At 46.8% G+C, this 14965-nt stretch overlaps 1 long non-coding RNA gene across 1 annotated transcript; it reads right to left on the bottom strand.

The window, feature by feature from the left end:
• Positions 1 to 8260: 8260 nt before the first annotated feature.
• On the bottom strand, positions 8261 to 14562 carry LOC120399044. Its single transcript, XR_005594907.1, has 3 exons — positions 14497 to 14562; positions 14191 to 14322; positions 8261 to 8393 (listed from the first exon to the last, which is right to left on the bottom strand). It is a non-coding gene; the product is annotated as an uncharacterized LOC120399044 (long non-coding RNA).
• Between the last annotated feature and the right edge of the window lie 403 nt (positions 14563 to 14965).

The raw sequence follows: 14965 nt of genomic DNA, 5'->3' as shown, positions 1-14965 counted from the left end.
TCAGCCCTTAGCCAAAAGGGTCTGAGCCTTGTGACTCTGTATTGTTGCTCAGCCCTGAAGCAGAGGGCCCGAGCCCCTTTGACTCTGTATTGTTGCACAGCCCCGAGCCAGAGGGCCCGAGCCCCTTTGACTCTGTATTGTTGCACAGCCCCGAGCCAGAGGGCCCCCGCCTTGGGATTTTGTGTTTGTCGCCCCAGGACCACCGGGGACCTGTCCGGACCAGACGGTGTGTAGTGAGTCGGTGTGGCTCCCCTCCACCCCTCGGAGAGGGTAGAGCCCCAGTGACACACGATTGCAGGTCTCTTCTAGCCCTACAGTTCCAGGAGTCTATGGTTTAACTTAAGGATGATTTTAAATTGATTTAGTTAATCAGCACAAAACGCAGTGCAACCAATCTTATTTCATTTTAAGCTAGGCTCATTTAACTGTATATTAAGTTGATTGAGAATGAACTGGTGCTGAACTGAAATAACCCACTCTGAACCTGGAATAAGTTTGTCCACACAGGGGTTTGTGACAGTTTCATTATATTTGTTTAAAAAGTGATTGTAGTTAAACCAAGGCAACTCCTGCGTGTTGACAAGGACTTAAGGAGAGAAGTTTCAGTACTTGCAAATATTTTCACAAAAGAAGGACCTGAGCTGAAGCCAGAGTGGAGTGTTCTGCTCTCAGCCATGTTGGTGCACATATGGAGTCACTCCACTGAATCCATGAAGTGTTCCTGTCAGAGTCAATAGAGTGGCTCTACACTTATGCTGGTGTAACAGAGCAGGATTTCACCCTCACAGAGGCAGGGCTGGCTCCAGGCACCAGCGCAGCAAGCAGGTGCTTGGGGTGGCCAATGGGAAGGGGGCGGCACGTCTGGGCCTTCGGCGGCAATTCGGCGGTGGGTCCCTCAGTCCCTCTCAGAGGGAAGGACTGGCCGCCGAATTGCAGCAGAAGAATGAAGCAGCGTGGTAGAGCTGCCACCAAGGTTTTTTTTTGTTCGCCGCTTGGGGCGGCAAAAATGCTGAAGCCAGCCCTGCACAGAGGATCCAAACAGCCCTGAATTCTGGAACCAGTTCTGGTGCTGAATTTTGCAGCTCAGCACCAGCTCCGTTTCCTACCCCACCTATCTCCTCCCAAGATGTGGGTTTGTGTGCCAAGCGCATTCCTACTCCGATGTCTGGACTGGCAGGTCAGCAGCAGTTTAGGAGAACTCAATTTCCTGGTGTGACATTTTTGGATTGTGATTATTCCAGGTGCGAGCCTGCTTTATTTGGAGGAGCCAACAGCGTGGGTTTCAAGAAAAGCAAATAACCCCAACTCCATCCCCAAGTAATATTTGCTAGTGATGAGCCTACACACAGCACACAGCTGGGCTTCTGGGCAGAGAATGGCTAATAATTATCGACCAGGCAAAATGAAAACCTGGGCGATTAATACGTTCCTAGGAAGAACATCTCACTGGGCCTCTCGTAAAGTCTGATGACATCACACCCCGAGTGGTAACTCGCTCGCTTGTTACTTCACTGCTGGAGGATTTTAATAACATGGAGCTGGACGTCCTGCTGCCTTCTGAAGGGTGCAGGCGTGAGTGGGGGACGGGAGTTTAATTATGTGAGAAACTTGGCTTTAAGCAGCCGCTCTCAAAACGATGCTGGGAAGCCTTTTGAAAAGGCACCAACAGGGCTTTGAAAGGAAAGGTGCCATGGAAAGAATTCTTCTCTCCTGCCGGAGAACAATTGTGGTTCAAAATTCACCCCCAGCTTGGGCAGGCCTGTGAGTCTGAGCTGTGACCAGAGCCAAGGCTGAGATGTGGCTACAACTGCCCATAGTATTCCATCCCTTTAAAGTTAACTGAGAAATCCATTCCCCAGCTTTGCCCGGTCTGTATCTCCCTGTCTCCTTAATGCTGCAAACTGTTTGACTTCATTTGCTTTGGCTGCCGGGGAGAGGCGACACAGCCCTTTTTCCGAGGGCAGGGCAGGAGGGAATGGATGACAGATAAGGTAAAAAAGAACCCAGGTTTCCTGGGACCCAATTCTGTGCCCCCTGGCCTGCACAAGGACTAAAAGGACGTCAGTCACCAGCCCCGTTAATATGGGAACTATACTAAATTCACGCGGGGTGGGGAGAGGGAGAGGAAACAAAAACCAACCCTTGGATTAAGGACTCCTGAAAAAAAAATCAACATTTCCCCCCTTTTGTCTCGGCTGAGTTTGTTTTCGATTCCTGATTGTTCAGACTCTTTATTTGTCACTTTCAGACTCTTGTTCATTTCCAGCTGGGTTGTGCGTGTATTTCAGGGATCCAGTGGGAAAGGTGGTGCTTACTGACCCCCAGTCATTAATCAAGCTGCCTGAGCCAGGGTCTTTTCACAGCCAGAGCCTGATTATTGGCTCTTGGGAGCTGCGTAATAAAATGACAAGGGGGAGCGAGTCTATTTTCTACCACTGAATAGCTGACATTAATTCACAGTTGGTGGGGGAGAAAAGAATGTGTGTGTGCGCGCGGCGGAGAGGGGGTAAACAAGAAAGGGTTTATGACTGTGCATCTTTATCTCAATTAACAAATGGGTGTGTGTGTGTGTGTACACAAATGCATGAGTGTGTCTGCCTGTGTGAGTGGGAATAGGATAGCTAATTACATATCTGTGGAGCCAAGTGCAATTGTTTGGAGACAATAACCATAAAGAACTAGAGACAGACCTGGGCCGAACGCAGGATCTGACTCCCCTTGAACATCTTACGTTTCAGATTCAGATCCGGACGTCTCAGAAGGCCCCTGCATATGGCCTGATTCTCAGAGCTGCTCAGCACTCAGAAGTTCCAGCTAAATCAATAATATCTAGAAGCACTTGGCAACTTTGAAAATCTGGCCAATGGCTGAACCATAACCTTAGCTCAGATCACCCCATAGGCACTGGGATACTCCAAATCCAGATCCAGCTCTGAATTCTGCAGCCGTAACACTCCTGTTCTAGTGCATTGGTCTATAATGGGAGTTTGCATTTCAAGAGGCGCTCTGGCTATGGAATGCCCTGATGCCAAATATTTGGTCATGCTTCCAGGAATGATATAGCATAGCACTGAGAAAAACCAAGGTCAACATTGTAGATATTTATAATCAGGGTCCTGGAGGCCTGATGTCTCAGCTGGGTGGAAAAACTATGTGATCCCATCCTGACATTCCCATCTCAGAAGAACAAGCTGGATGGCGCACACAACTGGTAACAATTTTCTAAAATTGGAGAATGTTGTTGTTCTTTTCTTTTCCTCCATTAAAGGCTTCTTGATGCTGCCTCTGGCCATCTCACTAATCAGTTTACCTCATATGGGAGCTATCAGCACAGAGGGCCAACATGGGGAGATGAAAAATCTTTGCATTGCCTAATGATTCCAAAGGGACCTTTGATACTTCCATGAATGTTTAACTGTGGAAGGAGAAGTGCAGAAATGGGAGTCACAGGCTACATCTGCAAAGCTGCCTCACTGTTGTCTTTCAAATCCCTCTTTAAAATTCTCCTCTGCCATGATGCCCATTCAAAAATAAACGATTGAGGATTTGGTTTGCTGTGATCACTTTCTGACCCTAGCCACTGGGCCATTCTTCCTGTCCAGCTCGCACAGCAATTCCCAGAGATGAACCTAAGCCGCAAAGTTCAGACGTGGACACAACCTGTCTTCATGTCCAGGAGAGGGACTGGACTTGGAGACTCAGATTCAGGCCAGTGTGTGGTCTTGCATAGGCCTTTGCACATCTTTGTGCCTCAGTTTCTCTATCTGTAAAATGGGGCTTTGAGGATTAATTCATAAAAGTGCATAATGTGCTTTGTATCATATTTTTCTTTATTATTTCTTTCATTCGGCATCTGGGTGCCCCTGTTTTGGTTGGACTCAGAAGCAGAACCAATGAGCTATTCAGAGAAATCTTCTTCTTGTGAGATTCCCAAACAAATTCTTCAGAATCTGGATGCCTGTACCCATCATTTGGAGATGAACCAAAGAACCTTTTGCAAGGACCCAGCACTCTCAGGAAGTTCAGAGTGTAAGTGGCTACAGCTGATACCAGAGCATCATGTGAGTGTAAATGAAGCCACTCATTGGGGTGTCTGGGAATCAGTTTATAATAGGCAACACTGCTTAATTTTTTGAGTCCTTCAAATGGATTTTGATCAGAATTTCCCCCCTTCTGCTTTCTCTTCATCAGGGGCGGCTCCAGGCCCCAGCATGCCAAGCACGTGCTTGGGGCGGCATGCTGGAGGGGGCATTCTGCTGGTCGCCGGGAGGGCGGCAGGCAGCTCCGGTGGACCTCCTGCAGGCGTGCCTGCGGAGGGTCCACTGGTCCCGCGGCTTCGGTGGAGCATCCGCAGGCGTGCCTGCAGAAGGTTCACTGGAGCCGCGGGACCAGCAGACCCTCCGCAGGCACGTCTGCAGGAGGTCCACCGGAGCCGCGGGACCGACTGGCAGAGCGCCCCCCGCAGCGTGCCGCCGTGCTTGGGGCGGCGAAATTGCTAGAGCCGCCCCTGCTCTTCATTACAAGGTAGAGGGGGAGTGGGAAGCTGGTCTGGGGTGGAAAAATTTCCACATTGACATGTCAGTCCACGAGGCAGGCTTCTTTCAGGTTTGTGTCTCTGCTCATACAGGGATCATGTCCTGCACAAACCAGAATCTCACATTGCAGAGATGGCAGAGGGCACGTTAATCAAATTCTAAGAATCAAAGTGGCACAGAAAAGGACTGGAAGGAGTTTCCTGCTTATAAACAGCTCATCAGAGTTTTATGGATGTTACTTAGGCAGAATTTGGCCCTTCGTGTGGGTACCGAGGCACTGATTATGCCTGAATATCCGCATTAAGGTGACAATCCTGCTCCCATTAACACCAGTAAGAAAGCTATACATTGGCTTTTCAGACCCTCAGAAGTGCACTCAGAACAATTACTAATTTCTAGAGCTGGGTGCAGAAAGGCAACTAATTCCCTTTTACAAAGGACTTCAAAAAGGACCTAGGGGTTACAGTGGACGAGAAGCTGGATATGAGTCAACTGTGTGCCCTTGTTGCCAAGAAGGCTAACAACATTTTGGGCTGTATAAGTAGGGGCATTGCCAGCAGATCGAGGGATGTGATCATTCCCCTCTATTCAACATTGGTGAAGCCTCATCTGGAGTACTGTGTCCAGTTTTAGGCCCCACATTACAAGAAGGATGGGGAAAAATTGGAAAGAGTCCAGCGGGGGGCAACAAAAATGATTAGGGGTCTGGAGCACATGACTTATGAGGAGAGGCTGAGGGAACTGGGATTATTTAGTCTGCAGAAGAGAAGAATGAGCAGGGATTTGATAGTTTCTTTCAGCTACCTGAAGGGGGGTTCCAAAGAGGATGGATCTAGACTGTTCTCAGTGGTATCAGATGACAGAACAAGGAATAACAGTCTCAAGTTGCAGTGGGGGAGGTTTAGGTTGGATATTAGGAAAAAGTTTTTCACTAGGAGGGCGGTGAAGCACTGGAATTGGTTACCTAGGGAGGTGATGGAATCTCCTTCTTTAGAGGTTTTTAAGGTCAGGTTTTACAAAGCCCTGGCTGGGATGATTTAGTTGGTGTTGGTCCTGCTTTGATCAGGGGGTTGGACTAGTTGACCTCCTGAGGTCCCTTCCAACCCTGATATAATATGATTCCATGATATTTCAAAATTTATTTTTCTTCTGATTTTTTAAATCCTCTTCAACAGGGAATGGAGCCCCAGCTCCAGGACAGTCTTCCTGGTGGCCTTCTGACACTGGAGCCATGAATTCCTTGGTGGGCTGAAAAGGAGCCAGGAGCCTGCAAGTGGAGCTGTGTCTTGGAGTTTCCAGGCTCTTGGCTCCCCATCAGTCTTCGAGGAGGGCTGCTGAGAAGCTGGGGAGCTGGATCTGGCAGGAAAGCAGGCAGGTTTCCATCAGAAATCCAACTGGTTCTGTTGTGACTTTGTGGAACCATCTCCACAAGACATTTTGATTGTGATAAATCAGCGTTCTCTGCCAGAAACACATTGCACCAGAGATCCTCCAAGCAGAACTACTAATTTCTCTTTAAGAAAAGAAAAGAAACTGTGCACGGAAGATCAGTTCACTGGGCCTGATTCTCCCCTGCCTTGATCCTTATGGCATCATTTACACCCATGCAAAGTAAGTGCAAAAACATTTGCAAATCAGAGTGTGCCACTCAGAGTGGGGGCGGCATTTTATACCCATTTAGGGGATGTCTATGCTGCAGCTCAGAGCTTGCCTCTCAGCCCAGTTAGGCAGACTTGTGATAGCAGGCTAGCACCCTAAAGATAGCAGTCTGGACCTTGTGGTTGGGCTTGGGCCTCATGCTCACCCGACCCCTACGCGTGAGACCCTGAGCCACAATGTCCAGACTGCTATTTTTGGTGAGCTTCCCCAATTCTGTCTACTCAGGCTGGGAAGCTTGCTCCCAGGTGCCATGTAGACATACCCTTCCACTCTCTTTTGCACAAATGCAAAGGAATACACAAGGTGGCGAATCAAGCCCAAATACTTCCCTGAAATGCCCCACTGATAATTAGCAGCATTTGTCTAATGCACCTTCTGCTTCTGGTTTATGCAGAACCAAAGGCACAAACAGAATTCTCCTAAGGAGGAGGGCCAGGTTCCCTGCCATATCCTTGCTGCGGTGCCATCTCTCCTTCAAGAGCAGGCCCGGAAGTGGAAGAGACGGAGAAGGCAAGATGAGGTGACGGCAGCCTAGGGTTCTGGGAAGCAGGAAGCTGGGCCAAAGGGGTCCCAATACTGGAGCCCCAGGAGGAGCTGCTGCCCCCACTCCAGGCCCCTCTTCCCCTTCTTCCCACCAGAGAGACCATGCATCCAGAACCTAAACACGGTCAATTCTTCCATTTGCCAGCCAGCCAAACCTACAAGAAATCACCTGGTGGGCTGATAAGAGGCACTGCAGAAATCTCCCTTCCCCATGCTTTCCCTCTTCCCTTTTCTATCACAATGAAATAAAACAAGGAAAGGGAAGGATAAAAGCTCAATTGAACAAAGTCAGTCCAAAACAGCAGGCCAGATTCCCACTCGTGTAAATTAGCATAGCCTCATTGGCTTCCCCAGAGCTTCTTCGATTCACATCCACCAAGGATTTGGCTCTTTGATCCCCCGATGGGGTTTCATGCATGAAAAGGAGTACAGAATTTAGCCTTAAGTCGTGTAAAGAAATACACTGATCTCCAGTGGCACCTGCAACTCCTAACAGCCAGTGCAGTTAACACTGGCTGGCACAGAAAGCAGCCCGTGAATCAAGGTGTGTGAAGGGAACGGTATCATTAGTCCTCATGTGTGCATCTGAGCAAGAAGTACCTGATTAAAAAAAGAGAGAGAGACCCATTTGCCATTGCGACTATATCATACCTTTAACAAAAAGTCACTTTGAGGTCACTGTTTTTGTCCAGTATTTCAATACATTAAATGCAATTACTTCATTGTTGATTTACCTGTCATTAGAGGCATGTGTTTGAACATGATTTATTGAGTGAGTTTTGTGCCAGTTGACTTGCAATAGATTGCACAATATTCAAAAAGGCTCATTTGCTTGGCATTACATTAGAAGCTGGGTGATTGCAACACAAAGCAATGTAAATGAGTTCTGAGAGGCTCCATCATTCATGTTGTCATGTACTGAATCCTATTATTATTTATTACCATAATTGTACTGTGTTTCCTGGGGCGATAAATTAGGACTGATGGGTCCTGCTGACAGCCAAGGACTGGACTCGCTTTATATAATTTAATAGGGATACTGTTGGGTCTCAGCTTGGAGGAGACTCGGGGAGGAATTTAGGAATGGAACAAAATCTTTTCTCTAAAAAAATTTTTTTTTTAAAGGTAAGGTTCTCCCCACACCCGACAGCAATTTAGGTCTTGATAAAAGCTGGAAAGGAAACACGAAAGCTCTGTCTTTCATAATAGGATTGTTAAAACAAATCACTGCCCTGTGTCATAGTCTGTTTTATGCTTCTTGCTGACAGGCAGCCTCAGTGGTGGGTGGGAACAGAGAGAATGAATGGCTTAAAGGATTGACAATGGGTTATGAGGCCTCCTTATTTGCCAGTTCCAATCCAGCTCGGGCCAGGAGTAACTACAAGTTGTTACTAGCTACTGGCCCCTGTCAAAGGGGGTCTGGTTTGGGAGGGGGGTTGCTCTCATCTCAGCTGTTGTGCCTAGGTGTAAATGTCACCATAAATGGCCTTGTTAAAAGTCTCCCTTAATGGGACTGGGAATGACTGGACTTTAGTGGCTGAATTCTCTTCTCAGTTGGGGCCTGCTCCAAATTCCATGGGTGTCTTTCCATTGCCTCTGGATCAGGTCCCTGAAGCTGTTCTCCCTACATGTTAGTGGGACAATGTGGACTGCTCGCTGCAGTGGAGAGAGAGAGAGAGAGACGGCTCAGGGCTGCAACCCTTACTCCTTTTAAAGTGTCTTTTGGTCCTAGTGCAGCTCAGTGTCGGTGCAAAATGGCAATGGAAGCTTTTGATGTGGTTTGTACTGGCTCCAGTAATTTTCTATTCTTACAGCAGGTGGCAGAATTCTCTCCTCAGCAGGAGACGACAGGCAGCATCCTTGGTTCTCTGCAAACCAGAGCCTTCCAGTTAGCAAGGAGGCTGCAGATCTTTTTGATTGTTGTTCATAGGTTTTTTTTGGTAACAAACCCGTGGTGTTTGTGCCACTGTGAAGCACCAGACTGAGAACAAAGGCAGGGGGACTTCTTAGCAAATCCCAGGCCCTGCGGGAAGCCTTAAAAATGGAAAAGCAAAGGCCCACTGACATTTCAGATCCAGTGGTGAGTCCAATGCAAATGCCATATCCAGCTGGTGGATGATCCTGCCTGGAAGTCCATGTTCTTGCAGTCAGTAGGGCTAATATTCTGCCTAACCAATAACCCATATGCTGGTTGTGAATCCTCTCTACTCACCCTGATGAGGTACTTCTCACAGGAATAGTTCCATTGATGCCAATACTTGGGAAGCGGTGCCTAGCCAATGCTCCTGTATGCAAATACTCACCAGGGTCAGTAAAGCATTTGCAAATCTGGCCCATAAGTAAGGGCCTGAGGCTCACATCAATAACACCTTAGTCTGACAGATGTCAGTGGGTCTCTTCACTGCTCTGTGTGAGTAAGGGGAAGCAGAAGTGAGACTTTCCCAAATACAAAGAGGTGAAACTTTGCACTAATGGAGACTTCTTAAGTGAAACAGGGGAACTTGACAGTATGTGAATTATTGTGCAATAATTCACATCTAAGTGTGTTCCCAGGCAGCTTGCTGGGCGTTTTCACAGCACATAGGTGTAAATTATTTAGGGCATAGGCAGTGATTAATTCAGCCATAAGTCAAGCTATGAAGCGTTGTATTCAAATGACTTCTAGGGGGAGACAACTACAGAAGATTAAAAAAAAAACAACAACAAGCCACTTGTTGTGCTATATTTTTAAACCAGAGAAGTGAGGGATGCAGTGCTCTGAGTGTAGGACTGGGAACACCTAAACCTGTGGCCACAACTCCCATTGTGACCTCTGGGAAGTCACTGAACCACTCAATGTCTCAGTTTTCCCCATCTGTAAAATGGTGATTATAATACTCACCTACTTCACAGGGCTATGGGTGAGATTAATTAGCTAAATGTGAAGGACATTACAGCTTTGAAGATGAAAGTTCTGTTTAGGATAAATATTGTTATTAATGAATATGTATATGCCTTTCTGCCAAAAAGAAGGTTGGGTTAGTGGTTATGGTTCCAGCCTAGAGGTCACTTCCCTGCTCTGCCAGAGGTTCCCTTTGTGACCGTGAACAAGTCACTTAGACTGTCTGTGCCTCAGTTCCCCAACTGTACAATGGGGATAATAGCACTGCCCTGCCTCAAAAGGAGGAGGATAAATACATTAAAGATTGTGAGGCACTTTACTTGGGCTCCCTATAAGAATCTAATCTAGATCCACAAGGCATGGATAAATAGCAGAAGAATGTTTCTTATGCTGTTCAATTCCAAACCCATTTAGAAGTCAATAAGAGTCCGTCCATTCAAATGAGACTTTATTGACATAGCAAGCTATATATACACAAGTGTTTCCAAAGTGCAAGAAAGTGCCCGGCTGCTCAGGTATCTGTGAGAGATGTGTATGACCCACACCACCTTAACTGTGAGGCAGTAGCTGCTGACTATAGGTAGGAGGCTTATTCCTAAATGTATCAGATAGAACTTGTCCCTGGTTTAGCTTTATTGACCTAATTCAGTGGAGCTATACCAAAGGTGAACTTTGCCCATTATATTTCTGTATGGAGACCAACTAACACAGCGTCAGCAGCCAAAAGTGGTAACCCCATCTTACTTTGGAAATAGGGCAATATATTAATTTCTTTCACAAAGGAGGGTGAGCATAAGCCACAAAGAATGAGACAAACACCATTATCAAGGCCTGTGTCTGCAATCAAGAGATCATCAGCGACCTCGTGTGCCCCTCCTGCTTTGACTGCTGCTCAGGATCACATTCCCCGTGCCCCACGCAGACATATGAAACTTGTCACTCAGACATCAAAGGCCCTTTTCCCTCACCCTGCTGCAGCAGTGACACATTTTTGGCCAAGCACGTCACATTAATAAAACTCGCCGTCAAGCAGGGTTTTTGAACAATGGAAGGATTGTGCAGCGTGCGGCATGGCTTATGGGCAGATCACCAGGTAACCTGATGCAGGAGCTATAAAATATCATAGAGATACAAGCAAAAGGCAAGGAGACCAATCTCGCAAAGAAACTTCGTGGTTTGTAGAGATTTTTAAAGTATATATTTTGGAACTGACCCTGGCACAGGGTTGTATTGGGTTTCCAATCCTGGCCTTAGTTTAATGTGTAGATTTCCTTAAATGATGCAGTATTTCCTTGTTTTCTCCAAATGTCTCCCTCCCTGCTACATTCTCTCCAGCCTTCCTTTAATAGTTCAGAGACAAATTGCGGCCCAAGTGGAGCCAGACTCCCACTGATTTCTGTAGGGATGTGGTAAGTCAAGCCCACTTTGCCGTAATACTTTGCCATTCACTAGCACCTTCCAGCAAAGGATCTCAAAGTGCTTTTCAAACATTAACAAAAGGAAGCTCACAACATCCCCTTCCGTGGAACACTACTGTCCCAATTGCAGATGTGGAAACTGAGGCACAAGGAGATTCATAGAGTTTTAAAGCCAGAAGGGACCATTAAATCATCTAGTCTGAGCCCCTGTATAACAGGCCAGAGAATTTCACCCACTTAGCCCTGTATTGAGCCCACTAACTTGTGTTTGACCACAGCATGTCTTTAAATGATTGGATCAAATTCAACAGCAGAGCCAGGAATAGAACTCAGGAGTCCTGGAGCCCAGTTACCGGCTCTAACCTGTAGACCCCAGCCCTGCCTGCTAGGCTGTACTGAGAGGACCCAAACTGTGTGCATATTGCTGCAGGAAGAGCCCTGTGCTAACACAGAAAGGAAATACCTCTGAAAATTAGAATGGGGCTCTGGACTCTTTCAACTCTTTAGGTCACTGGTTCAAATGCATCTAGGGTCAGTGGTAACTGAAAGTTATTAACAGCTAAAGTTTCTTCCAGAAGGTGCCCCATGGTCAAAATTTAGAGGGGTCTGTCCATTCCCTGGGGGCGGGGACAGGTGGCAGGTTTGAAACTGGCACCAATTGGCCCTTTTACCACAATCTCAACTAAGAGACTGAATAGCAGCTGGAGGAAGTTTAGGGCTCCCTCCCGCCCTGGACACTCCTCTTACCCTCAGAGGCAGATTTTCCAGCCTAGGACTGAGCCACAGCCTGTGCCATAACTACTCAGGTCATTAGAAAGGTACTCCAGCCCTGCAGGGATATCAATTCAGCATTCTTCACCAGCACTACATTCATTTAACTCAGGTTTCAATTATGCCTTTAAGACAAATGGCAGGAAGGGGCAAGTGAAGAACTACTTTGTACCAAGGAGAGCAGTGGAGGCATTCTACCTTTGTGCCTCCTGGAGCTCACCCATGGCAACAGGTGATAGAATTATTTCTCCCCCCCTTTCAGGGGTGCAGCAGCATCCTTCCCCCTTCCTCTATCTGATCATTAGAGAGGGGGTGGGGAGAAGAGGAGGAGACTCAAGGCTCCACCTACTCCCTACCCCATTTCACACTCCCTCTGTCCCCAGCCACTGCTGAGGCTCCTTGACCTCTTTCAGGGGATCACTCCACTGATAGCAAAGCCGTACTCTCCCCGGTAAGAGAGGTTGCTATTCCAGGCAGGTTTTTTTACAGGCTGCAATGGTCTTGTGAGTGGCTGAATCCACACACAAGGCGTGTGTCACTGCCCCAAAGTGCCTACATTTTAATGAACAGGACAGGAAGAGGGTCAAAGTGACTGAGATCACCCATGGCTTAATCCATACAGGCCACTCACTGTAATGATTTTTGTTCCTGAACAACATGGGCTGAATTTGAACCAGCTACCTGGAGGTCAAAAGGTGACATATCCCATAAGCTCCTCCTTCATAGGGGTATTTTGGGAAGTTTTGGTGGGAGCTCATAATCTGTGAATCTTTCCACCCAACTCTGGGAATATTACAGTGGTGCAAAATACAAATGACTAGAAATGAAGATATTAAGCATGTATCTGTCAGTTATGGCCATTATCATTAGCAGACTAGCTCCTATTCCCTATATATTCCCTTTAGAAATTGTTCACAGCTGAAACATTTATAATGGCTCAATGAATATGAATGCAACATTTATAACCATTTATACATATGAGAGTTTGGGACACATACATCTTTTATTGCAGGCACATAACTTCCCATTAACACACTGTCAGACTCACGGATGCGGGGCTGGGGGAAAAGACAACCCCAGTTTGTATTGAGAGAGATTGGGATGTTATTCCTGTCTGTCTAAATTTCAGAAATCCCTCCCCTTGCCACAACAGCCTTTTCTCCCCAGTCATGCACCTCTTCAGACTCTTTATTCTTTCATTAACATTGGAAAAAATGCAGACCGTTACATCTGTTAGCAGACATAATTTTAGACAAATACGACTTCTTATCAAATAAGCCTGCAATAAATGTTTCATGAACAGAACCCGTCAATAGAACTCCCAACACTAATTTAATGAGAAGTATCAAATGAATTTTTTTTTTATTCTGATATCTCCCCAGAGACAAATGATACTTTGCAGGCCTATTTTTAACAAATGAATTATTGACTTAAACTGGCACAATTAATCACAATATAATGGGATCAGGGGATGTTAGAGGCTCATTCATCACAGCAGATGATGAGTACTGACTCTTCCAAGAAATGAGGCTCTTTAATCACTCCCAGATTAACAGCTACATGCTTTCAAATTTCAATCATTGGGAACTGGCAGCATGGAATGAGAAGAGCTCACTTCAGAGGAAGAAAGAAGGCCCAATGATTCCTCACCCCACGCCTGAGCCATTGTACACAGTCAGCGAGAGGCATCTGCCTTCCATCGAGAAAAGGAGAGAGTCTAAATTATGCTCAGTTGTTAGGAGCTTGCTCTTGCAGTCCTTCCTCAGGTAAGCAGTCCCACTGATTTAATGAGCACTGAGCATGCTCCTGCCCATAGCATTCTTCTCATCACCCGCCCACATGGGAAAGCCCTATAGAAGTGAATAGCAAATCCTCTTAATTAAGCCTCTCTTTAATAGAATCTCCTTTCTGGGTGTTTGCAACTACCATGCAGGATTTACTATAGAATTCTTTCCCTGCTCTAGAAAAAGTCCCTTTCTCTATTCAGTTCTGTAGGGTTTTAAGAGAAGTTTCTTGTAAACTTCATTGACTTCATTTCTATTAAAATCCACAGGATTTTTCCATAAACCTGCCAGGACAGGGCCTTTTGGCCCCAATCCTGCAACTAAACATATTCAGGCATTAAAGTCAATGGGACTTTGAGTAGGAACAGCAGTCTGCCAATGCATTGCAGGATTGGCCCCTGAGATTGTGAACCATTCACAGCTGGGGGCAGTGACCTGAACCTGAAAAACCCTTACCTGTGGGCCTGGTTCTGCCATTCTCACTCATGCTGAATAGCACTTTACTCTGTAAATTACCCCACTGAATAATTGGCCTTTCCCCTGGATTTTCACTCTGCCCCAACACCTATATGGTGCATTTTCATTTCACTTTCTCTCACCATTGAAGCAGAGTAGCACCTGACTGCAAGCAGCCCTGCTGACGACACTGGCACTTGTACAGTACCCTTACAGGAAGGCTGATGCACACCATGAGTAGCACACCACAATACCTCAGTTTCCCCTCTGAGCTCCTAGAGGAATGCAAACACACCCATGTAGTTCAAGTAATATCTCCTGTTGCGGGGGTGGGGGGGGAGCTGGTTTACTAGACACCACACCATAAATATAAGTGGCTCTGCCCTTAAGCAACAGGGGTGCACAAATAGCCCATCCCTTATCTCTCTTCAGCATTAGCCTTCTCTGACCTTTGCTCTCAGGACCTTCTCCAACACCATAACATACACTTCCCCTGCCTTTGAAATAGGTGCTCACAGCCCCCCCCCCCCCGATCCACATTTTGGTGCCAGGTTCCCTGCAGCCTTCCCACTAGGGATTGCAGTTAATCCTTTGCCATTGCAGCACCTGATTCCCCCCCTCCCCCCAGTCTCCAGCCCCAAGGCTCTACTAAGTGAAGCTGTAGGTTCCTTCAGCTTCCATGTCTGTTCACTTGTCCCCAGTGGGCAACTTCCTACTTATCTACTACAAGCTCTCCCCTACTCTAGCTCACCGCTGAGCAATAACCCTTCTTATACTAGGCACTGCATCACATGACCCTTGGTCACCTGACTCAGGCACAGGCACAGGCACAAGCTTGGGCTTTACCTCCTAACAGACTCAGTTCTCCTTGTAACAGGGCGGCAACACTTGCTCCTTTGTAGGTAAGGGACAGGGTTT

Source organism: Mauremys reevesii, linkage group 2, assembly GCF_016161935.1.
Source record: "Mauremys reevesii isolate NIE-2019 linkage group 2, ASM1616193v1, whole genome shotgun sequence".
Lineage (NCBI taxonomy): Eukaryota > Metazoa > Chordata > Testudines > Geoemydidae > Mauremys > Mauremys reevesii.
The sequence above is the reverse complement of the archived record's forward strand: the minus strand, read 5'-3'. Positions and strand labels throughout refer to the sequence as shown.